At 37.6% G+C, this 26,926-nt stretch overlaps 1 protein-coding gene and 1 non-coding gene across 19 annotated transcripts in view; both read left to right on the top strand.

The window, feature by feature from the left end:
- CEP112 (centrosomal protein 112) overlaps positions 1–26,926 on the top strand; it is a 422,023-nt gene that overhangs the window by 231,468 nt on the left and 163,629 nt on the right. The gene's annotated exons all lie outside the window — the stretch shown is intronic.
- Positions 17,425–17,496, top strand: TRNAE-CUC (transfer RNA glutamic acid (anticodon CUC)). The gene has a single exon. It is a non-coding gene; the product is annotated as a tRNA-Glu (tRNA).

Here is a 26,926-nt window from a genome sequence, read left to right as displayed (position 1 = left end):
GGCCATTATTCAACCTGCCACAGATGGGATGGCAGGAGAGCTGTTCTGTTGTATAAACAGAGTTTCTTTCCTGCCCCGCCTCCTAATATGTCTCTCCCTGAGTGGTACATCAGAGTGAGTTCTTGGGTAGGGGTGACATTTAGACTGAAAGATGTGTTAGCATCCAGGTCCCTTAAATGCTAGACTGAGGAGGGCTTTATTCTGGGTTTGTAGAACCCACACTAGAAGCCTTAGGTTTCCCTGGGTTGTTCATTCAATTTCTTTTTAGGTAAGAGCCTTCTGTTTCTCACCCAGATTGCCTGCAATCTACAGATTGGGGTGCGGCCCCCCTCCCCTGTACACAGAACCTCAGGAGCTTGTTTGTATTTTCACCTCTCGCTGATGTATTTACCATCTTTGCAGCACGCGAGCCCAGAACCCAGAGGGGCCCGGGTGGATGGAGGCCTGGCTCAGCTGAAGCTTCCCCATTGGCTCTGCTTTCACAGCTCATTCTATCCTCAAACACCTCAATATTCTCGTAACTACTTTCTAATCTGCAGATGCACCGACAGCTCCTGATTGGTGAATGTCTCCCAAACATGCCTGTAGTGACTTTGTTTGTACATCTACAGCTTTTCCTTTATTCAAGGTTGCTTCTTAGCCGTTCACTAAATGGGTTAAAGGTCACTAAAAGCAGGATTCTTAACATATCACAATATTCACTTAAAGATGTAAAAATATTTGTGATACAATGACGAAAATAGTGCATTCAAGGAATGAATACTGGTTAAAACTTTTTGCTAACTTGTATCTGATAACAAAATAACTTGATACTTATTACTTCTTAAACGAATGGCCTTTGAAATTGACTGGAATGAAGGGTCACTAGACACCTTAATAGACATGCAGCCTGCCGCTGCCTTCGGAATTTCACATTATAAAGTAGTGCAGTCACAGAGCACGCCATTAGGGGCCTTGCTGAGGTTTGGGTTATTCTGGAAACAGAGCCCGATACAAGAATCAGCATACAGGTAGTTTACTGGGGAGGGAATTCCAGGACTCTGAGGCGAGGGAATGGGGAGAACGAAACAGGGAAGGGAAAAGCCGATTGATCAGTTACTACTAAGAGCAAGGGGGTCTCCATCCCACTGAGGACCCTGCATGATCTTTCAGAAGACACCACGGAATTGTCCTGCCAAAGAATGTGAGTCTGGAGCATTTATCCCTGGAATTCTGGCTCCTTGTGATTGAGGGTGCTCCCAAAGGGCATCTGCCCCTGCACTTCCTGCTCCTGCACCTGCACTTCCTGCCCCTGCACTTCCTGCTCCTGTGCTTCCTGCTCCTGTGCTTCCTTCCTGCTTCTGAGCTTCCTGCTCCTGTACTTCCTGCTTCTGAGCTTCCTGCCCCTGCACTTCCTGCTCCTGCAGTTCCTGCTCCTGTTCTTCCTTCCTGCTTCTCAGCTTCCTGCTCCTGTGCTTCCTGCTCCTGCACTTCCTGCTCCTGCGCTTCCTTCCTGCTCCTGTCTTTCTAGCTTCACCTGAACCTGGACTGAGTGGCCTTCCCTGGCTTTGAAGAAAGCTCGAGGTGGAAAACTGAGCTGTACCACAGCCCACTTGAGGTGGAATCGGGTACGAGTTGCCTGCCTTAGCTGGGCTGCAATCAGTCGGGTCAGAAAGATGTGGCCCAGGACGCCAGGAAGCATCTAGAATTTAATGGAAACAGTGAAAGTGGGTCAGAAATAGAGAAGCATCTTTTTTTACACAATAGAGTCTTCCCTACATAACTGCATTAAAACAGCTTTCATAGATTTGAATCATGTTTATTTAAAACATAGCAAAGAAGCCCCAAGTAATCAGACTACATGAGTTTACTTCCTGTCCCTCACTAGGCCCCTTTAAAATGACAATAATGGAATAACAAAGGTATAAATCTACCACAACAAAGAAAGCACGAGGATGGCCATCAGCAGACAAGAGACTTAGGCACATTTCTGGAAGCAGTGCTGAGATGGCCAGCTGCTAGCTACACGTGAAGACGATTACAGCCTCGGAGAGAGCCTGTCTTCCTCATAAAACCCAGGAGAGGGCCAGGACTGAGAGATGCCACGAAGGAAGGGTAGCAGAAGAGATGTGAGGTGAAAAACAGGATTCGGTGAAAGTCAGCGTACAGAATAGGCGACTTATCTCGACCACAATCCCAGGATGGACAGCATTTATTCCCAGGCTGAGGGGAGTAAAGGAGCAACTGCAGAGAGTGCAGGGAAGCTAGTGTGGGAAGTGACAGCTTGGGGCAAAGCCTGCTCTAGCACATGTTGGGGGTCCGTACCATAGCAGCACCCTCTCCTCTTGTTCACCCTCGAGCGCAGCGAGCCCTGTAAAACGCAGACTCGGGCTCCAGACACACACGGAGCTTCCACTCGGCATTTTACCTCCTCAGTCTTGAGCGTGAACAGACAACCCGGGATCATCTGACATTTGAGGCATGAAAGAGAAGGACAAAACAAACATGACTCCAGGGAAAACAAGGTACTTTAGGGAACAAAAAGTAAATTTAAGGAGAGCAAGACTGAAATACCAAATACGGTATTATATTTATAAAAGAAGAGCAGGCTGCTATGAAAATGTAACAATCAAAGGAATAAAAACGGGTCTGAAAGTTAAAAATTGTTTAAAATGTTTGCCAAAGCTAATGTTGAACAAACCTCCCACAAGCAGGAACAAAAGGCAGAGACAAAAATATGAGTATAAAAATGTGTTTTTGAAAGGTGAGACAGTTGATTAAGCCAGGTTGCTCAATAGTTAACTGACGTTCAAGAAATAAAGCATGGAGGAATTATCAGTGTAGTCATAGTGGTCAAGTTCACAAGGCTGAAGGATGTGAGTCTTCAGATTGAAAAGGCTAATAAGTACCAACATAATGAATGAAAAAAACCTGCCTCTGCGCACATCACCACTAAACCTCAGAACAGGAGTATAAGCGATATCCTAAAGCCTTGCAGGGTTCTTCACAGGAACAAGGTGGATTGGCATTGCATTTCCAGTAATAAATGGGAAAATACAGTAATGCCTTCACTAGAAGCATGAAAGGGAAAATTTTCAAACCAAAGATTTTTCAAATCAAAAGATTTCTATACATAAGTGAACAATCAGTCATATTGGGGAAAGCCATTGCAAACATGCAACGATTTGGAAAGTTTATTTCCTGCGTTTCTTTGGAAGTTGCTTGGAGGTGTTCTTCAGTAAACTAAAGGAGCAAATACAAAAGAGAAACGCAAAGGATTCAAGGACCGTTGGATCCAGACAGGAGAAGAGAAAAGGGAAGGCCCAGAGAATGGCTGCACAAAGAATCCAGAAAATACCCAGTCCAGATCGGCACAGATGGGGGGTGACGGGAGGAAAAGTCTAGATTCTATCCAAGAGAATTCGTAGTGTTAGGAGGCAATAAAAGCAGAAAATGAAAGGGAAAAAAAGAAAGTGAATTAGAAACCTTGGGGCATGGAGGGGAAAGGGCTGGAAAACTACCAGAAGCAAAATGTAGTTGTTTTGTAATATATTATCTGGTTGTTTTGCACAATAATTAGACTATTAAATTTCACCTTTTGAAATCAATTTTATATAAAGCATAGAAAATTTATTCATGGTTACAGATACAACATAAATGTTACCAACCTTAACAAAAATACAGATAATAGAAGTAAAAACTCAGATAATCAAGGTTATGAGCATGATTCGGTGAAGATTAGGTCGTACTAATGTACTCATCGAATTAAGTGGGGAATTAAAAGGCACCACCCATAATTGCTGGAAAAGGAAGGCTTAATTATTTTATTCAAAGTTGTGTTTTTAATTTTTGATGGAACCTCCATACTGTTTTTCATCGTGGCTGCACTAATTTACATTCCCACCAACAGTGCACAATGGTGTCCTTTTCTCCACATCAAAAAATTTAAAATAGAACTACAATATGATCCAGCAATTCCACTTCTGGATATATATCTGAAGGAAACGAAATCACTATCCTGAAGAGATATTGGCACACCACGTTCATTACAGCAGTGTTTACAATAGCCAGGACAAGGAAAAAACCTAAGTGTCCATAAATGGATGAATGAACGAAGAAAATATATATAGATACACCATGGAATACTATTGGTCATAAAAAAGAAGGAAGTCCTATTATTTACTACAACATGGATGGACCTTGAGAGCATTATGCTAAGTGAGTTAAGTCAGACAGAAAAAGACAAATACCATATGATCTCACTTATATGTGGAACCTTAAAAAAACAAAGTCACAGAAGCAGAGAACAGATTGGTGTTTGCGAAAGGGTGAGACATGGGGGAATTGGGTGAAGATGGTCAAAAGCTACAAGCTTCTAGTTATAGGATAAATAAGTTCTGGGGATGTGATATACAGCATGACTAGAGTTGACAATACTGTATTCTAGATTTGAAAGTTGCAAAGAGTAGATCTTACAAGTTCTCATCACAGGAAAAATAACTGTAACTGTGGAGGTGATGGTGTTAACTGAACTTATTGTGATAATCATTTCACAATATATACATATATCAAATCATTATGTTGTATACTTTAAACTTATACAGTGTTATATGTCAATTATATCTGAATGAAACTGGAGGAAAGCTATAAAGGTAAACCATAAAGGAACTAAAAAAAGCAACCATGTTTCAGAGATGGGAAGGAGTGATGGTGGATGGCTTGAGGAAGCTAACTCTTTCTCTTTCATAGCAGGAAGTAAATAGGTGGTGAATAAGTAGTAATTCATGAAAGATATAAAGATATGAAGGTCATTATCGGAAGAGTTAAAAACACACCTGGGGCTTCCCTGGTGGCGCAGTGGTTGAGAGTCCGCCTGCCGATGCAGGGGACACGGGTTCGTGCCCCGGTCCGGGAAGATCCCACATGCCGCGGAGCGGCTGGGCCCGTGAGCCATGGCCGCTGAGCCTGCGCGTCCGGAACCTGTGCTCCGCAACGGGAGAGGCCACAGCAGTGAGAGGCCCGAGTACCGCAAAAAAAAAAAAAAACACACCTGAAAGAGTTAAATGTGTCTACCTCCTGGTGGGGGGGGGGGATTGGAGATGGGGAATCAAAAGCAGTAAAGTACTGTTTGCATTAAGAGCCGTTCTGTACCATTTGGTTTGTTTGATGATGTGTATTTTAAAATTGTAAAGAAGCATTTGAGTGAAAATTTTCATAAGAACACTTTTGCCAATACAGTGGCCTAATTTTTCTTTTTCTATTTTCATTTAATCTTTGTTTTCTGAGGTGTTCCATTAAAACAGATTCACAAAAGTTTTGGGCAGATTCCTAACTAGTTAATTCATGATGCACTTTTTCAGAGGAATTTGGAGATGGTCAGAAGACATTTGCAATTTGTTGCTGATGTTGTGGAATGTATTTATCTTGCATCCTGTAGAAACATCTCATGGTAACATCATACTATGTTCTTATAAGAATGGTCAGTAAAGTATTTCTGTCACTGGTGCAATGAAGTTATATACATTTTAGAATTAAGAAGACAAGGATACTCATCAGTTGGAGTAATATATTGGGATGGATAACTTAAGGTTGCGTAGGGAAACCTTATCCGTGCTCCATAGTGGTGGTCATAGGTGCTTCAAATAAGAGTGACGCCAAGGTGAAAAACAGAACACAGGCATAGTTTCATCAGCATAGAAAGTGCATTACCATTTGCAGCAATACGGATGGACCTGGAGATTACCACACTAAGTGAAGTAAGTCAGACAGAGAAAGACAAATACCATATGATATCACTTACATGCGGAATCTAAAAAAATGATACAACTGAACTTGTTTACAAAACAGAAACACTCACAGACTTATAGAACGAAAGTATGGTTACCAGGGGGAAAGTGCCCGGGGTGGGGGAGGGATAGATTGGGAGTTTGGGATTGACATGTACGCACTGCTATAATATATTTAAAATAGATAACCAACAAGGACCTACTGTATAGCACGGGGAACTCAGCTCAGTATTCTGTAATAACCCAAATGGGAAAAGAATTTGAAAAGGAATAGATACGTGTATAGGTATAACTGAATCACTCTGCTCTACACCTGAAACGAACACAGCATTGTTAATCAACTATACTCCAATATAAAATAAAAATTAAAAAAAGAAAGTGCATTAGACAGGCCCCATGATACAGTAGTCAGCGTTGTAGTAAGTTGAAGATATGAAGTCTAAGTATAAGGATTATAAGATGCTCTGAGAAAGAGAAACTGCATGAAAAACTGAAATCTTAGTGGAAATAAATAGAAGACTGATTGAGGCAAGACTTTCTTAATAAATCTTGAATGTCGTGTTGAAATGTAATTTCATGATGCGATAAAATCTGAAGTGAGAAGCAACATCAGACTGTAATAAAATAGTATTATTTCAGATGGGTAATTCACCAGTGCATGGGAAATCACTCCATGGGGAAGACTCTAACATATGCTTTTTCCCACTAATGTTATTTTAGAATTCTTTAGCATTGACATGTTAGTTGAATCATTTTTATTGATCCAGGAGGCAACTGTTTGAAAAGTAAAATAAAATAAATAATGGTCATTTAATTAAACAATTAAGTGCCTCAATCACTTGAGTCTAAGCCTCTGTGCAGAATTTCCGTGAGTTCTAGAGCAGGAAGTGTTAATTAATCTGTCTAACGGAGCAGATGAGGACAGTTAGGTACCTGGGAGCCAGTCCTGATTGCTGCTTGCAAGGTTTGTGAACTTAAAACAGACACGTTAACCCAATCTCTTAGAGCACCCACTTAATCATTTTTATGGAAATGATAATACCTATGTATTTATTATAAGGATTCCAAATAAATCTGTGAAACTGCCTGTAAAATTTTGAAGCATATGGAATACACACACAAGTGCGCACACAATGGTTTTCTAAAATGTAGAATTGAAATGCAAGTGGTTTGCCTTATGCATAACATTTCACTTAACAGCATCCACTTCATTACATACGTTCAATCGTAATCATACAGAGCTGGGAAAATTTTTTTCCTTTTGACTTATGAAATTAGTAGATGGCATATACCGACATTCAAGTCATCTCGTACTGAACGGACAATGAAGACAAACAAAAACCACTTTATTTAATCTCCTGCTAATGAAAATAATGTACTTTCTGATTTCTTTGATCACATTGCTTTAGTTACGTTTCTGCCTCCTCATTGGCTGCTTTGCTTTGGAACTGCAAGAATAAAATTAAGGTCATAAATGGAGTTCTGTATCCATAGCAACGTCTATTTCTGTTTCAACACGTTGCAGGTATTTCTTTTCATCCTAATGCTTTCTTAGGGTTTGCTGGTTTCTTTGGGGATACATGTCTCAATAAATGGCCTGGGAGTAAATTGAGTATTTTCAGTATTCTAGAAGACACAGGGGAAGGAGACCAGAAACCTAGTTAGCCAGGTATTAACATGGGCTGTTAAATTGTTGGGAGGGTCAGAAACTCAAGTAGATCAGTTTTAGGAGAAGGAACTCAGATCAAGAGGTCAGGAAAAGGTCTTCCAAAGTCCAGGTAGTTAAAACAAGAGATAAAAAGGATGTAATCACTTAAAGGCAAGAATCTAATCATGACGGCAGGTTTGGGGAGTGAGTAGTAACTGTAATTTTGAAACATGCATGAAATCAGGAATCCAAATCTCAGATTATGAAGCAAATAAATATCCGAGATAAAGGGTAACACGGAGGATTAGTCAGGCAGCTGCGCCTGACAGGCCACAACCAAGGTCCGTGGCTGTGAGCCTGGCTTGGAGGCGAGCTGTGTTCTGGCACGTGTCCTGTAGGTGAGCGCTTGCTTAACAGGGGCTGGCAGGTGAGTGGACGGGGCAAGTGTGAGCTTGTGCCTGAGGTGGAATCTGGGAGACAAGGTAGGAAGGTTTGCTGAACCTTTCAGGTTAACAAAAAGGAAAATAATCTTGGAAATCATCTGTCTTATAAGCTGTCAGGTGGCTTTGTTCTCTGCGCTGAGTACATAGTCAGCTACCAAGAGTTTAACAGGCCTTGGGAGCTTGGATACTGACTAGTGGAAGTTAGAGATGGTCCCACGGACGTTTTCATTGCAGAGTGGTTTTGGAAGAGCTCTGCATTAAATTGAGTAGAACATTTTTCTTAACAAAACCATCAGTTTTAAAATCCATTGGATGTTGATTAGTGTTTACTGGAAAAAACTCAATTCACATATTTATCAAAAAAATGTTAAGCGAATTGAAACGTTTATTTTTTGTTGTTGTTCATCTCTAAATTTACTCATAGCACTTTTTCCTTTGGGTTTTGAAAAGCTATTGGTATCCATGATCTTGACCCTAGGTAGCCTTTGTTCCTCAGTTTGTTTTTAAAAGCGTTACGATGAGGATCAGTGTGCCTGAGGCTGTGTTTGTATGTCTAAGACATATAACTTTACTGAGATCTCATAACTGTCTAGTTTTACCAGACGCAAGAATATAATGTTGAAAAGAGTTTAACATTGTATTTAGTAAGATAGTAAGATCTATCTATCAATTCATTGAAAGCCTTTATTTTTATATTATATCATGGTTACGAATCCTGTTTCTAATGTCGGCGTGCCAGTTATGATGGAACTATGTGTACCTTTATTTTTATATTATATCATGGTTACGAATCCTGTTTCTAATGTCGGCGTGCCAGTTATGATGGAACTATGTGTACCTTTATTTTTATATTATATCATGGTTACGAATCCTGTTTCTAATGTCGGCGTGCCAGTTATGATAGAACTATGTGTACCTTTATTTTTATATTATATCATGGTTACGAATCCTGTTTCTAATGTCGGCGTGCCAGTTATGATAGAACTATGTGTACCTTTATTTTTATATTATATCATGGTTACGAATCCTGTTTCTAATGTCGGTGTGCCAGTTATGATAGAACTATGTGTACCTTTATTTTTATATTATATCATGGTTACGAATCCTGTTTCTAATGTCGGTGTGCCAGTTATGATGGAACTATGTGTACCTTTATTTTTATATTATATCATGGTTACGAATCCTGTTTCTAATGTCGGCGTGCCAGTTATGATGGAACTATGTGTACCTTTATTTTTATATTATATCATGGTTACGAATCCTGTTTCTAATGTCGGCGTGCCAGTTATGATGGAACTATGTGTACCTTTATTTTTATATTATATCATGGTTACGAATCCTGTTTCTAATGTCGGCGTGCCAGTTATGATGGAACTATGTGTACCTTTATTTTTATATTATATCATGGTTACGAATCCTGTTTCTAATGTCGGCGTGCCAGTTATGATGGAACTATGTGTACCTTTATTTTTATATTATATCATGGTTACGAATCCTGTTTCTAATGTCGGCGTGCCAGTTATGATGGAACTATGTGTACCTTTATTTTTATATTATATCATGGTTACGAATCCTGTTTCTAATGTCGGCGTGCCAGTTATGATGGAACTATGTGTACCTTTATTTTTATATTATATCATGGTTACGAATCCTGTTTCTAATGTCGGCGTGCCAGTTATGATGGAACTATGTGTACCTTTATTTTTATATTATATCATGGTTACGAATCCTGTTTCTAATGTCGGCGTGCCAGTTATGATGGAACTATGTGTACCTTTATTTTTATATTATATCATGGTTACGAATCCTGTTTCTAATGTCGGCGTGCCAGTTATGATGGAACTATGTGTACCTTTATTTTTATATTATATCATGGTTACGAATCCTGTTTCTAATGTCGGCGTGCCAGTTATGATGGAACTATGTGTACCTTTATTTTTATATTATATCATGGTTACGAATCCTGTTTCTAATGTCGGCGTGCCAGTTATGATGGAACTATGTGTACCTTTATTTTTATATTATATCATGGTTACGAATCCTGTTTCTAATGTCGGCGTGCCAGTTATGATGGAACTATGTGTACCTTTATTTTTATATTATATCATGGTTACGAATCCTGTTTCTAATGTCGGCGTGCCAGTTATGATGGAACTATGTGTACCTTTATTTTTATATTATATCATGGTTACGAATCCTGTTTCTAATGTCGGCGTGCCAGTTATGATGGAACTATGTGTACCTTTATTTTTATATTATATCATGGTTACGAATCCTGTTTCTAATGTCGGTGTGCCAGTTATGATGGAACTATGTGCACCTTTATTTTTATATTATATCATGGTTACGAATCCTGTTTCTAATGTCGGTGTGCCAGTTATGATAGAACTATGTGTACCTTTATTTTTATATTATATCATGGTTACGAATCCTGTTTCTAATGTCGGTGTGCCAGTTATGATAGAACTATGTGTACCTTTATTTTTATATTATATCATGGTTACGAATCCCGTTTCTAATGTCGGTGTGCCAGTTATGATGGAACTATGTGTACCTTTATTTTTATATTATATCATGGTTACGAATCCCGTTTCTAATGTCGGCGTGCCAGTTATGATGGAACTATGTGTACCTTTATTTTTATATTATATCATGGTTACGAATCCTGTTTCTAATGTCGGTGTGCCAGTTATGATGGAACTATGTGTACCTTTATTTTTATATTATATCATGGTTACGAATCCTGTTTCTAATGTCGGCGTGCCAGTTATGATGGAACTATGTGTACCTTTATTTTTATATTATATCATGGTTACGAATCCTGTTTCTAATGTCGGCGTGCCAGTTATGATGGAACTATGTGTACCTTTATTTTTATATTATATCATGGTTACGAATCCTGTTTCTAATGTCGGTGTGCCAGTTATGATGGAACTATGTGTACCTTTATTTTTATATTATATCATGGTTACGAATCCTGTTTCTAATGTCGGTGTGCCAGTTATGATGGAACTATGTGCACCTTTATTTTTATATTATATCATGGTTACGAATCCTGTTTCTAATGTCGGTGTGCCAGTTATGATGGAACTATGTGCACCTTTTGAATATACACTTGAAGATATTTAAGAACAACCTTTTTTATACTTTTATTGAGTCTCAGCTAAGAAAAAACCTACAAAAATGTTTGAAAGTAATTTTAAACTGAAAAGCCTAAATTATGAAAAAAATTAACAATGATATTCTTTGCCTCTGCTTATGTTTATAAGCAGAGGCAAAGAATATCACCTTGGATTTAGTTAGTGCATTTTTCCCTAGTTATTTGCATTGGCTTTACCCGTACAATTTCCTTTTGTATTAAGTGATTTCATTTATGAATAGAGAAGTAAAAGCAGCAAGTAGCAGGTCATGCACAAAAGTACAAATTATTATAGTAAATTAAGTTATTTTTCACCATTTCTTGGGGTTGCTGTATGGACATCAGAATTATCCAGGATGCTTTCCTGAGTGGGATGGATTAATAGTGAGGTAATCTCCCTCTCTTTTCTGACCCTCTACCCTACACCTCATACAAGGTATTCTAACACCTAAGAGATCTTGGGAAGGCCCACCTGGCAGTAACTGTACTTCCATCTCAAATCTGTCTTTTTTTTTTTTTTTTTGCCTTTTGTTTTTGTTTTTTTTTTTGCGGTACGTGGGCCTCTCACCGCTGTGGCCTCTCCCGTTGCAGAGCACAGGCTCCGGACGCGCAGGCTCAGCGGCCATGGCTCACGGGCCCAGCCGCTCCACGGCATGTGGGATCTTCCCAGACTGGGGCACGAACCCGTGTCCCCTGCATCGGCAGGCGGACTCTCAACCACTGTGCCACCGGGGAAGCCCAAAGCTGTCTTTTAAGGTCACCTTGACATAGGAGGATACTGTGCTACTGTGTGAAGATACTCACTACCGATGCCTTCGTGGCTTTAAAAGGGTACTTACTTTGAGCTTCTTTCAAAATTCCTAGAAGTAGATCTACCAAGAATTACGCTATTTTCTGCAGTGAGTGAGAGGACAGGAATATTAAGCTAGAAATCCTGGTGTTGACATGGTACTGACTTAAAACCCATCATGTGATTTTTCTGCTTTAGTTTCGGCGTAGATTTAAAGAATTGGTTGTATGTAGTGCACACAATGCACAAAAGTACACATGCCTGGGAGGAAATGCTGTTAGAAACAAGAATAAGAGAGCACGCACCGTGTCCATTCTGACAGCGGCACACCGGCAGGCAGCTTGGACTTTCACCGGAGGCGGGCAGCCCTTCCTTCCGTTGGCTCATTGTTTAAAGCCAGAGTGTTCTAGATTTTCTTATATTTAATTAAGCAGCCAAAACTTCTGAATATCCTGCTTTAGTCAAGGCACCTGGTTATTAGCACAGTAATTAGTGTTTTCTTAATGGCACTAGTATAACATTTGGGCTCTTGTGACCCTAATGCATATAGAATGTTTGGATAGAGAGGCTAAAGAGAACCAGGAGAAAACTGGTTCTTTGCTTTCCTGGGAAAGGGAAGTATAGTAAGTGGAGAGAATGCTGAAAATCTGCTTTCCGATTACTTGAATGTCACTCTTTATAGAAGAAGTTTTCTAGTGGAGAAGAACCTACCCTGAATTTTATTTTTCTTCCAAGGCCAAATAGGTTACCTGTTGCTCCTGGAAACACTCTGTCAAAGGGATAGCTTTAAGGGTTTCTAGATGCTGCAAATAACATGTTCCCGACCTGTGGTCCTGTTCGTTAGCCCTGATACTCTACCAAAGTGAGTTGTGGATAATACGTCCGTGTTTGCTCTTTAATACTTTATGTTGCATTCTCAAGATGAGATTATTAAGAGTGCTGTTTGAAGACAGTGTCTTTGTAGTGTCCCAATTCTCCAGGGGACTGTTCCCACTTTTATAATTCCATGTGAGTCTAGAAAATATATACATATTTATATTTTGTGCTTCTGTTCATTATTAATATATTTAATCTATAAAATAAATGCTCATACACAGTCATTTTAAGTGTAGTAGACATTTCACTTGCAAGTTTCCAAAATAGGCCAATGAGAACTTCCTTTTTTCCCTATTAATTGTAACTTAACCTAAAAGCAAATTGCTGTTGGTTTTCACTCACTTTCCTCAAGACCTATTTGCAATTAGATGATTTGGGTGGTTCTTTTAGAATAAAACTATAAATTTCAATATCAGTTATGAATTTTTAGTAGTATCATCATTATTCACAAAAAACAAATGCAGACATAATACTTGCCAGTTCATGTGTCTCATTATATGTTCTGCTTCTCCTTTTGAAGTTTTTTTCCTCCAGATAGGCATGTAAATTAATGAGTGCTTTTCTTTTGTACTTTCACCCTATTTCTTTTTTTCTTTTTTATTCTCCACCTAGAGTGCTCTCTTCTTTTGCAGGTAAAAAATATATTTTATTTCTTGACGTAAGCCCTTTGTAGTATGTTCCAAAACTGAGTATTAATTGTTCTAAAAAGTTTTAATCAAGTTAAAGTTTTTCTTGCCTTTCCTATATGTTAGGCTCTGTCCTCTCCTTCATCATGTAATTTAGTAGTGTCATTGTGATCAACGATACCACATTTTAATTTTGTGTATAGAATTCCTTCCAGAGCTAAGCTATTCATTTGGAATTTGGGGCAGTTTAAACTCCTTTCTCATCTTTACAAGTTGCAGAGGTAATATTTTTCCTGAACTGCAAGGTGGGCAAATGATTATATTTTTAATTACTGGGTCTAATAACTGTAGAACAAGAGTCTAGAAATACAAATGTACCTTAAATATCCTAAACATGCATATTGGATCTTAGAGAAATCTTTGAATAACCATAAGGTAAATCTGCTGACTCTTCTTTCTAAATATCTCTGAGTCACTGAAGGGATTTTTTAAATGTTTTCCATTTGACAGAACATAGACATTATGAGTCAAGAAAGTTCTGTTTGCAGCCTAGATGCAGCAGGTTATAAACAGGAAATATGCTGCCCTAGGAATCTGAAGACCTGGTTTCTTACCCAGACTTCTATGTGACTTTCCCTGCATCTCTTAATGTTTCTCTTTTCTGCTTTTATCAACTACCTGTCTTTCCTATGGCTTATGGGAACATACTTTAAAAGCTTTTTAGCCCTATAAAAACACTAAAAAATACAAACTTTTATTCTAAAACTCAGGAAAAAAATTAACTCACATGTAAAGTAATTTTATAATACTTGGCTTAATTTGAAATCATTAATTTCCAAAATATGTTAAAAGATATATTGAATGTTGTAGGATATAATTATACAGTAAAATAGGCTTTTATTTTAACTCTTTAGATGGATTTCAGGTTTTAAATTATAATCAACATTGGATCTCATGTAAGATATAGTTTTATGCTTGGTATAAGTTTAATGTCTGTAAAATAGATATAGATATTTCTAAAATATTATTTTTTGTTGATCCAACTGCATTTTTCTAATATATCCCACTCTGGACTTTTTTTTTTTTAACATCTTTATTGGAGTATAATTGCTTTACAGTGTTGTGTTAGTTTCTGCTGTATTGACTTTCTAATATAGATACTATCCTTCCTTGAAGTCTGAATATCTACTTTCACATCAATTCTATATATTTAATCAGATCCCCCAAATTCACTTTTCATTCAAGGTATTCCTTTTATTCAAAAATAAAATGAGACATTTGGAGTAAAATTAAAGTTCTAGAAGAATAAGATCTGAAGTTGCTTCGAAAATAACTGACATAAGGAGTGATCAATAACCGAGTATAACAGAAAGAATCTATTATCTGTATTTTAATTTTTAAAATACAATATTTAATAATAAAATATATAATACTATAAATTTATAGCAAGTATATTATATATTTAGATTATATATTATAGCTAACAAAAACCTTACTAGTCATCAGGTTGTTTTCCCCACAAAATTATTTTTAAAAACATCCATGGGTTACGTTTTTCCATCGTAAGCTGGCAGCTGCCAACACTGAAAGTTATCTTCCAGTATTTTCTGTTGACAACAAACTCAGTGAGGTTTTAGAGACATCTAACTGAGGACAAATTTTAAATGTTTACATAAAGCACATTTAAAGCAGGAAATATATTAATAAATAAAGCTAAGTTATATAATGAACTCCTACTTATTAATAGACTCTAAGGCGAAGGAGCACTTCCATCCTGTTCTCTGTGCTAATTCTAACCTCTGTGACCCGGCAAAAGACGTTCATGGAAGGCCGGTTCTTAGGTTCCTCACCCTTGATGGTGGCAGGGCACCTCCAGTGAGTAGGCACTGAGGGGCACGGGCTGTTCTCTTGAAATTCAGCCCCGCTGAGGATTCTGCTTCCTTGATAAGCCCTGTGTATAGATGAGAACACAGCTCTTCAAAAACGGACCCTGAGAATCATGAATAGATACAGACAACCCAGCTCCTTAAGATAGGATGTGATGAGGCAATGGCTGTTGAGATGGATGGGCTCATAGATGGGCAGACAAACCAGTGACTGACACAGCTGACCAGAGAGCTCTGAACTACCTGAGGATCGAACGTCTCGGAAGACCTGAGACCTAAGTCAACGCGAGAGTCCTCTAGAGATGCTTGCCATTCTGTGAGCACCTCTGCTTCAGATCATACTACGTTCCAACCTCCTGATCCTGACTTCCTACCATTTTGTTTCTCTTTAATCCTCCCTAATCCGTATTGTTTGATCCTACGACTGCCTGAACCATGGTGTTCATTACATACCAGTTGTGCTGGTTCAAAACAGAGCTGATTGGTGTTTAATTATTGTATTTAATTTGTTAGAAACACACTAATCATCTATCATCATTTTTGATACTTTTTTCTTTGGGAGACAAAAGCAATGTTTTCTTACAAGGTTAAACTGTCTTTTATGCTAAGGTTCCTCTGAGAGTTGTTTGCAACAAAAAGAGAACATTCTGTTGCACATGATATTTATAAAATAATCTTAGAAGGTTAAAAGACCATAAGTTAAAATAATGTGTTTTCTTTCATCTGTAGGCTTAAATCCAAAGATATATTTATTGTGTCCAGCATAATGAAAATAGAGAAATTATTTTTGATCAATTTTGTATGACTTAAAATAATGTTTAGTGGCCTTAATATTAACCATAAAGTATTAAAATATATTCTAGAACTATTAATATGTTGTTCTAAAGAAAAGATATTTTAAATTAACTTTTTTCATGATAAAAGTAAAGAATAAGGAAACAATGTGGTATTTGAAGACATGATTGAAATTGAGGGTTCCCTATGAATTAGCCCCAACAAAAGGAAAAATTGTAGGATTTAAAAAATTTTCATAATAAATAGAAAGACTATATTAAAATAAGTGTTGTTAAAATTTATTTTAACAACAAGAAGTTTTTCCTTGTTAGAAGCATTCTCCTTGCCACCTGGGCTTAAACCCCTGCAACATCTTTTTAAATTTATTTATTATGTTGTGTTTGATACATACGAAGAATATATGTCATAAATAACACTTCAGTACTAATGCATACAAACAAAATGAACGTCATGAACCAACCTCCCGTGTTAAGAGTTAGAAAAACATTATTATTCAAACTCTCACCTCTACTGTATTCTTCTTTCCTTCCATACTCTTGGCATCCCTGTCCCTGAGGCAGCCGTTGTTCTTGTGTGTTGATAGTTTCCTAACATTGTTTTCAGTACAGCTTCATCACGTGTATGTTCTCTAAGCAACATACTCTTTCCTTTTGCTTGTTTTTTAATTTTATAAATATGATTACATATTATAGGTAATCTATTATTTGCATTTTCACTTACATTCTATTTGTAATATTCACCCATTGTCGTGTGTAGGTCTGGTTTATTCATTTTGCTGGATATAATATCCCATTGTATGACCAGCAGTCAGTTAATTGTGATGGAAACCTGAGCCATCTCTAGTTATGTAGTTTTTAAAAAGCTACGATGTATATTCTTGAACATGTCCCTGGAGTACACATGAAGAGTTTTCTCTATAAAACGTTGGGACATAGCTCATGAAAATGTCCAGCTTCTCTAGGTAAAGCCAGATTAATTTACAGTGGGGTTTTACAACTTTACACTCACATCAGTAGTGTGTAAGAGCACCATCCTTGCCAACATTTGGTACTGTCAGACGTCTACATTTCTGCAGATAGAGTGATTGTAAAATGATATTGCATTTTCTGAAGAGTGATAAAGTAGGATACTTTTTCATATGTTTACCATTAAAATGTTGCCTCTTATGAAGTTCCTGTTCATGTTGCTTCCTCATTTTTCTGTTGGGTTGTTTATCTTTATTTATTGGTGTGCTTTACAAAATCTGGATACTATTCTTTCGTTAATTACCTATATTGTGAATCTCCCCTTCCAGGTTTTGATTTATCTTTTCATTAGCTCTGTGGTGTCTTTTGATGAATGAAGGTTCTTAATTATATTTTATCTAATTTATCAACCTTTTCAAGTTAGTGCCCTTTGAGTTATGTTTAAGAAATCCTTCCTTACCTTGAAGTAGAAACGCCATCTCCCAGGGAATTCCCTGGTGGTTCAGTGGTTAGGACTCAGCACTCTCACTGCCGTGGCCTGGGTTCGATCCCCGGTCAGGGAACTAAGATCCCGCATAATGTGCGGCCAAAAAAAAAAAAAAAAGCCATCTCCCATATTTTAAAAAATTTTGTCTTTCACATTTGGTCTCTAATCCAGTAAGCATTATTTTTAAAATGATCCTTTGTTGAGAGGTAATTTCCGTTCCATGCAATTCACCCATTTAAAGTGTACAGTTAGGTGAGTCTTAGTCTATTCGCGGAGTTGTGCAGCCATCGCCCATCAGTCTTAGAGCATTTTATCACCTCCTCTCAAAACACTGATAGCCGTTAACAGTTACTCTCCGTTTGCCCCAAACATTCCAGCCCCAGGTATCCACTAATCTATTGATAAATCCTCTCTCTGGATTTACCTGTTCTGGCTAGTTCATATGGTGGAATCATGCCACATGTGGTCTTCTGTGACTGGCAATTTTATTCAGTATGTTTGCAAGGTTCATATATGTTGTCGTGTGTTTTAGTTCTCAGTTTCTTTTAATTGTTGAATAATATTCTGTTGTTTGTATAGACTAGACTTTATCTGTCCATTCATCCGTTGATGGACATTTTGGTGGTTTCTCCTTTTTGGCTGTTATGAATGACGCTGCTTTGCACACTCTGTGCACGTTTCTGTGGGGATGTGTTTTGTTTCTCTTGGACACGTAGCTAGGAATGGAGGGGGTTTATTTTCGTCTATTGTGTAAGATGAGGATATGATTTCTTTTTTTCCCATTTGAATCACTTATGATCTCAGCACCGTTTTGAGACTAGTTCATTACTTGCCTACTGAGCTGCAACGCCAGCCCTGCCCCACGGGAGCTCGTTTCTGGGCTCCCCGGTCTCTGTGATAACACGACACTGTTCATTTCAGTAACGTTATTCTAGGTCCTGATATCAGGGTGGAATGCCACAGCACCTGTTCTTCTTTAGGGACAGCATGGTACTGTGTTCATTCCTGTACATTTTAGATCCCTCTTGCCAAGTTTTTGGAAAGCTTTTGTTGAAACTTCAGTTGGATTTGCATTGATTCTGTAGATCACTTCGGGGAGAGCCGATGGAGAGACTTTTCATCACTGCGATGTACCTGTTGGGTATTTAGAGCTTCTTTAATGTTGTTCAAAAAGGGTTATAGTTTTTTCTTCAGAGTTTTGCACATCATTTGGTAGATATATCTGAGAAACTTACATTTGTTATACGTAGCTATAAACGGTGTTTTATAATTTTTTCGGGTGTATAAAAATTACAAATGATTTTTAAACATTGGTCTTTGATTCAGATACCTTTGTAAACGCTCTTATTATTTCTAGTAACTTGTGCATTGATTTTACTTTTTCTCAATAGACAATTACAACATCCATGATTAAAGACAGTTTTGTTTTCATATTTTTTTTCTTGTCTTGCACTTATGAATACAAGCAGTGGTAGCAGGCATTCTTTGCTTCTTCCTGGTTTTAAAAGAGCTATTTTGAAACTTCACAATAAAGAATGAATAAAATTTGCTGAGCTTTTGGTAAATACTTTTATCTGGTTAAGAATGGTCTCTTCTATTCCTATTTTACTAAGAGTTTCTATGGTGGAATTTTATCAAATGTTTTTCTGTGTATTGAGATAATAATAAGGCTTTTTCTTTTAATACATAAATGGAATAAATCATATTATAGGTTATTGTCTAACATTAAACCAACATTATGTACCATCCAATTTTTTCATGATGTAATGTCATTGGATTCAATTTGCTAATAATTGTTGAGAGAGATTGACCTGAGATTTTTCTTTTTTGGACGTGTTTTTCATTGATGTTGTGCTAGTCTCATAATTTGAGTTGCTGAATAAACCTTCTTTTTCTATTCTCTGAAAGAATTAGTGTGCGAGTGAGGTATTTGTTTCTTGAATATTCGGTGGAACTGGCCAATAAAGCCATCTGGGCTTGATATTTTATTTCTGGAAAGATTTTTGACTACTATTTAAATTTTTTTAGTGGTTATAGGATGATTCACATTTTGCAGTTTTTTCTAGTCAGTTTTGGAAAAATTTTATAGTTTAGGAATTTTTCCTTTTCATCTAAATCTGATATTTATTGGCATTTATAGAATTTTATAAATGTTATACTGCCCTTGCATTCTCTGCAACTTGCTGTTTACATATTTTATTTTTATGCATTACTGGACTTGATTTGCTAATAATTTATTTGAGATTTTTATGTCTGGTTCATGACTGAGTTGGCCTATAATTTTTATTTCTCTTCCTATTCCTGTCATCCTTTGGTATCAATATTATGACTTCTGAAATAGTTTCAGTGTATATTTCTCATTTTCTATTCTCTGGAAAAGTTTGTAAACGATTAGAATGATCTACCTCCTGGGTTATTTTTCTAGAACTCACCTACAAAATTATCTGAGCTTAGTGTTTTCTTAGTGTGAGAGATTCTTAACTGTTCTTTCAATTTTTTTTAATTGGATTGTTTTAGTTGATTGTTTCTTCATTCTTTATTTTCTAGGAATCTGTTTCACCTAGGATCTCCAATTATTGGCATAATATTGTTATGGTATCACCTTATTATCTTTTTGATCTGTGATGGATCCCGTACTATGTTGTTCTTAAATTTTAATATTAGTTATTATCTCTTTTTTCTAGATAATATTGCCATACTTTATTTTTATCTCTCATATTTGTTTATTTGTGCCTTCTTTCCTGTTTCCTTCATCAGTCTTACCGGAAATAGTTCTATCTTGCTAATTCCTTAAATTGGCTGCCTATTTCACTAATAATTCACCTTTTAAAAATAAGTAGCACGTTAAGGCCACCTATTTCCTTCACTTTAGTTTCATCCTTCAGGATTTGATAAGGCATATTTTCATTATCAGTCATTTCTCAGAATTTAAATGTTATGAATTTATTTGATTAGGAAATGTGTTAACACCAATCAGAATTTAAAAGTCATAAAAATAGAGTGAAATATCTCCCATGTGCCCCTGTCAGCACTAACCCCCTCATTCCCAATTAAAACAGCACAAATGTAAAAAGCGTGTGTGTCTTCTTCCAGAGATTATTTCTAAGTACATTTAATTTTTATCTTAACTTCATTTTGAAGCATGAGTTATTTAAGGTGTATATTTTAAATTTCGAAGTATATGGGATATTATTTTGGTTTTGTTGTTGCTATTTTTGTCATGGTTCTTAATTTAGTTGCAATCGTGTTAAAGAATATCTTTGATACCACCAATTTCTTGCAACATGTTGACACCTGAATTTGGCATGTGTTTGTGTGTGTGTATGATGAACTCCTTTACTGGAATGTTGGATTTGACCATTTTCCCCTGTAGTTCTGTTAAATTTGTTGTATATATTTTAAGGTTGTTTTATCACATGTGTACAAACTTAGATGTGTCTCTCTGGTGAATGACATTAAAAAATAATTTAGTGATACTCTATTTTGAGACTACCTTTCATTAATAATTTACTGGTATAACTTTTTTCATCCCTTTGGTTTCAATTTCATGTCTTCATTGTTCTCATAAAAAACATAGATGAATTTTGTGTTAAAAAATTTAAACTATTACACTCTTTTAATTATGGTCCATTTACATGTATTGTGATTTTTGATATACCATCTTACTTTTTTCATCTTTCCCACTTTCTTCTATGTTTCTTTTTGCCCCAGTTTTTAAAATAGACTATTTTAAAAACAGTTTTATATTTATGGAGAAAATGAGAGGATAAGGTATAGAGAACTCCCGTTTATCCCACACCCAGTTTCCCCTTATTAACATCTTACATTAGGACGGTACGCTGCTTACAACTTTGCAGCATCATTAACTAAAATCCATACCTTATTCAGATTTCCTTAGCTTTTACCTAATGCGTTTTGTCTGTTCCAAGATTCTACCCAGAACATCAAATTAATTTTAGTTATCATATCTCCCTAGTCTCCTCTTCACTGTGATTGTCAGATTTCCCTTATTTTTGATGATCTTCTGATGATCAGAATTTGTAAAATGCCCTTCTATAGTAATGTGGAATTCTTTTGCAAGGAAGATATGTCTCTTCTCCCTTATTATTAATGAAATCATTATATCAGTATGTACTCATAGATATTTATTTCACCTTGGGACAGAATCCGATGCTAGTTTCTCACATTGTTCCGGCTTTGGGCTTTGGGCTCTGTCAGTGTGCACTTCTAGGACAGCAGGGTGTTCCACGCTCAGCTCAGGTATTTTCTGCCCATTTGCCCAAGGACCACTGGTTCCTTTCACTGGAGGATGGTATGAGAAACCAAAATCTGGGACTTGGTGTGCTTATTGCTACTGGGATGTCACTTACTGAGTGTAATCTGTTTTTTACCCACTTTGTCTGCTTTTAAGTTTTTCACTTTGTCTTTCATGTTCTGCCATTTCATTACCCAGTATCTAAATGTGGATTTCTTTTCTTTCCTTCTTTCCTGTTCTTTTTCTTATTTTCTATTTTTCCGTCTTGCTTGATATTTATCCTGCTCACTATTTCTGTGGAGTCTTGCTTTTCCTCAGTTCTGGCAGGTTCTCGGTCGCCATCTTTTCCTGTCTGCCCTGTCTTCCCTTCCCTCTCCTCTCCTGCTGGAACTCTAGGCATATGTCAGCCTTACTTTCTATTCTGTAACTTTAAACATCTCACTATTGTTTTTCTGATATTATTGTGCTGTATTGTGGGTAGTTTATTAAGGTCTCCTGTTTCACTGCTTCTCACTTCTGCTCTGTTCAAGCTGCCTTCACTCATCCATTCTATCTCTTATACAAAATTTTTATTTGGTTCTTTCTCAAAGCTTGGAATTTTTGTTTAATCTCTTCTGGTTTACTCATTTTGTGACTCCGTCCTTTGTTTCTTTAAACACTTAACACATGTTTATTTTATATTATTTTTCTGATAATTCCCGTATCTGACGGACTTGCTTGTGGGAATGTTTCTGCTGACTCTTACCAATGGTGTTTTTTGGAGGAACTTAGTAATTTTTTATTAGGAGCTCATATTTGGTTTATCTTAATTTGTGGAAACCTGGAGACATTAAAATGAAGAAGCTTTTCCCCAGAGGGAACTTGTTTTAGCTTCAGGTGGAAGCTGATAGCACTACAGACCTGAAGCCACTTCTGTCCTGCTCCAGGCTCCCCACCTTGGTCGGTGGTGTCATGTTCAGCTCACACATCGCTTTCCCTTGAAGCAGCAAAGTAGACGAGGACATTTTCCCTCAAAGATACCTGGCCTTTGATTGTGCTTACTGCTTATTACCCTGTTTCTGGCACGTGCAGTTTTACATGTATGTGGTTTTTGTTGTTTTGTTTTTCCCTTTGAATGTTTCTCTTACTTCCAGTGAGCAAAGAAAGAAGCATTGAGTTTTATACAGGATCTAGATGCTTCATCTCATGAGGGTGTATCTAGTCTGGCAAACTACTTGAAACAAACATCCCCCGTCACCAGCATGCCTCACTCCTCCTTGCCTTCAACATGCACTTAGCTGCTTAGTTCTCTGAATTCTGCCTCTAAGACTGCATTCCTGTCTGTTCCACTTTTTCCCCACTGCTGGCCTTCTTGCCTGAGTGTGCCGAGTCATTGTGTAAACTGCCTCTGGGTTCATCTTTCCTGGTACAAATGCAGTGGCATCGCTTGGCTCCCTGGCCCCCCTTCCCTCTCCAGCAGCCAAGTTAAATCTCGTCGCTGCTTCTTCAGTTCCTGAAATCCAACCCATGTAGCTTAACGTTTGAAATCCTTCAATAACCTCACCAAGTTTCTCTTTTCTGAGTTTCCCTTCTTCCTCTTTAATGCTCTGTTTTTCTTCTTACATGTGGCTCATTCTTTCTGCCTGAAATGTCCTGTGTCTATCCCTGTCCCCAGATGGTGCTAATTTCTCTCTTAAGGTCCATCTCAGATGCATTCAGTTTTATTCAGTCTTCCAGAATCCTTCCAAGCTCAAAGTAGCTCCTCCCTCTTTTGACCTCTTATGGCCCTTTGTCTTCATGCCTTGTGTGTGTGTGTGTGTGTGTGTGTGTGTACATGTATGCGTAGCTTATGTATTATAGTCTAAAGTATTTTAGGGAAGATTTTTTTTGGAAGTCATTTATCACAGTGGCTTCCACATCATAGATCTTAATAAATAGTGAATTATACATAACTATAAATGAAAGAGAGGCACAAACAAAATATTTCAGCTTGTGGTGATGATTACCCATAAACTTTCTATGAATGTACAAAGGTGACCTCATATATCAATAAGTTGTTAATGTGTCTTTATTCCCAAAGTGCCTGTAGAATAATTTTTCAATTTTGAAAATAATCTAAATGATTATTTCTTAACCATGAACATGTCCTCAACTTAAATACATTTTGCTTTCATAAAGTGCATTTAAAGTTTTTGTTTGGGATGATAATCCTGGCATCCATAATCCTTTATAAGACGTTTCAACCTCTTCTTTTCTAGGACTTGTCAGATTCAGGGTGGCTTAAAGAATCATTAACTTTCTAAGGAAACTGGTTTATATTGTTGGGGGGGGTTTTGTAATAATTTTTTAATCATGTTAAAATACACATAATGTAAAATTTGCCATCTTAACCATTTTCAAGTGTACAGGTCAGTGATACTAAACACGTGCACCTTGTTGTGCAACCACCACCACCATCCATCACATAACTCTTTTCATCTTATAAAACTGAAACTCAGGGCTTCCCTGGTGGCGCAGTGGTTGAGAGTCCGCCTGCCAATGCAGGGGACACGGGTTCGTTCCCCGGTCCGGGAGGATCCCACGTGCCGCGGAGCGGCTGGGCCCGTGAGCCATGGCCGCTGAGCCTGCGTGTCCGGAGACTGTGCTCCGCAACGGGAGAGGCCCCAACAGTGAGAGGCCCGTGTACCGCAAAAAAACAAAACAAAACAAAACAAAAACTGAAACTCTGTACCCATTAAACAATAACTCTCTTTTCTTCCCACCCCCCAGCCCCTGACAATCACCGTATACTTTCTATCTGTATGATTTTGACTAAGTACCTCATACAAGGAGAATCATACAGCATTTGTCTTTTGGTGACTTGCTTATTTTACTTAGCATAATGTCTTCAAGATTCATATATATTGTAGCATATTGCAGGATTTCCTTCCTTTTTAAGGTTGAATAATATCCCACGTTTTGCTTGTCCATTTATCCGTCAATGGACTTTTGGCTTGCTTCCACGTTTTCTGGTCTATATGTTTTTAAACTGCTAATTGAGAGTCAGCTTGACTAAAAGTTGTCCTGACGGTTTGTCTCTTAGAGACACAAGCTTTATTAGATTTTGAATTTTGGGAATAAATCTGCTTTTTCATATCAGTCACGTAGATGCAGTTTTATAGCTTTACTATTTATAATATTAAAGAAATGACACATCTATTCCAAATCCATCTTGGCAGTCTCATCACTCTAGCTATCAGCACATGCTAATGACTAAAATATTAAATAGCTAAGGGAAGCCTTTGGCATCAGGTTTTTTCATTTAATGTTTATTTTTCCATAATTAGTTGATACATTTTTCAGCATAATTTTTCTATTTGAAAATCACCATTGGATTGAAGCCAGTTCATATCAGTGTTGCCAGCAATTTAAAATGTCTTCCTCTAAGTTACCATTACATACCTAGTCAACTGATAAAAATACACAGAATGGTGAAGTGCAGCCCTGGAAGGGTGTGGAGGAACAAGTACACATATATGTGTTGTTCACATTGGAAGTGGGTTCAGTGTTTTTGCAGAGCAATTTGGAAAAAAAGTTTAAAAGTTATTCTTAGAGTTTCTCCAAATAATTTTAGAGGACTGCTGTGAGCCTAAAAGCCTGATATTGTAGGCTTTTATAACCTAAAAGCAAAATATTGTGATTCATTCCCTGATGTCGCCTATGTAATAATAATTGGAAATAAGGCAGATATTCAAGAATAATATGATTAAGTAAATTATGATACACTGTAATGATGAAACACCAAACAGCCACTAAAAGTACCGAATACACTCATGAATGAGACTAAAGATAAACAACTAGTTGTGGGGAAAGGTAGGACGGCATCTACTCGGTGATTATACCATTAAAGATAGTTTTACGTACAGTGACAAACACTGAAATTCAGTTTGCAGTCGTGTCAGTGCCTGTGGAAAACTAACTTTGTTTGTTCTTTTTATTTTTTGTAAAGATTTAATAACCTTGTGGCTTTTGGATGTTAACTTTGTATTAATCATAGTGAAGGTTAACGATTAGAAGTGCACAGTAAGAATAAGTGAATAAAATACATACTATACCGCATATGAATATCCTTCTTCATGGGAAATTCTTGCTACTTTGACACAGTGTAGTATGTGATAAAAAGCAAAGGTTTTCAAATCAGATTGAACTTGGACAAAGTCTTTCCGCGTCTCTTTTTCTCAGACCCCGTGACGTAGTTTGTCCGGGATGCTACAACAAGACACCACACACTGGGTGGCTTATAGAAAACAGACATTTGTCACAGCTCTGGGTGCTGGAAGTCGAGGTCAAAGCAGCAGCATGGTCGCGTTCTGAGGGACATCCTCCTGGTTTGCAGCAGTGCCTTCTCACTGTGTGCTCACGGTGGAGGGCAAGGGAGCTCTCGGGGGTCTCTTTTATAAAGGCCCTAGTCCCATTTCATAAGGGCATTAATCACCTCCTAGGGGCCTCACCTCCTAGAACCATCAGCCTGGGCATTAGATTCTCAGCTTGTGAATTCTGTGGGGACACTGGCATTCAGAGCGTAGTACTCTGTTACCCCCATGCCGTCACTTCCTCTGTCCTCCACAGATCTCAACTTCTCTCTCATAGTTCCTGTGTCATGACCTTTTCCTGGTGCCTCTGGGAGAGTTCTTCCATCTGATCATATGTACAGTATACAGTTCTCTTCTCTGGCTGTAGCTGACCTTTTCTTTCTCCCATCATTTCCACTTCTTCATTCTTTTCTGACTTCTTATTTCTGCTTCGTGTCTCTAATTTCTTTGCTTACCCTTTTCAGTATATTTTTATGCATATATACTCACATATATATATTTATTTTGCTTTTAAAAAATACTTATCCACCTGTTGCAGTTATACTGCTGCAGATAACATATGCCATTCGTTGTTGTTGCTTCTCGATAGTAGCTTTGCTCCTCAGGGATCCTGAATTTGGCCAGTGAGCTTGTATTCCCCAGGGACTATCAGATAGTCTAGACGGTCACTTCTCCTGAAAGAGCAAAAGGCCAGGCTTCAGCTCCCGACCTGCTGGATGAGCTCCTAGAAGGAGGAGAAAGAGGTTAAGGACCCTCAGCCAGAGCACCTCATTGGTGCACCTCCCCACTCACAACTCCTCCACCGGGAAAATCTGCTGCCCAGGAGCTCACCTTAACCTCCTGGACAAGATGGCAGTAGGAGGACGCAGTTTTCTAAGGTCGAATGTCATTAGTTCTGGAAGCTGGAGGGGACAGTGCAG

This window comes from Pseudorca crassidens, chromosome 19, assembly GCF_039906515.1.
Source record: "Pseudorca crassidens isolate mPseCra1 chromosome 19, mPseCra1.hap1, whole genome shotgun sequence".
Taxonomy (NCBI): domain Eukaryota; kingdom Metazoa; phylum Chordata; class Mammalia; order Artiodactyla; family Delphinidae; genus Pseudorca; species Pseudorca crassidens.
Note: the sequence above shows the minus strand (reverse complement) of the source record. Positions and strands in the feature narration are given on the sequence as shown.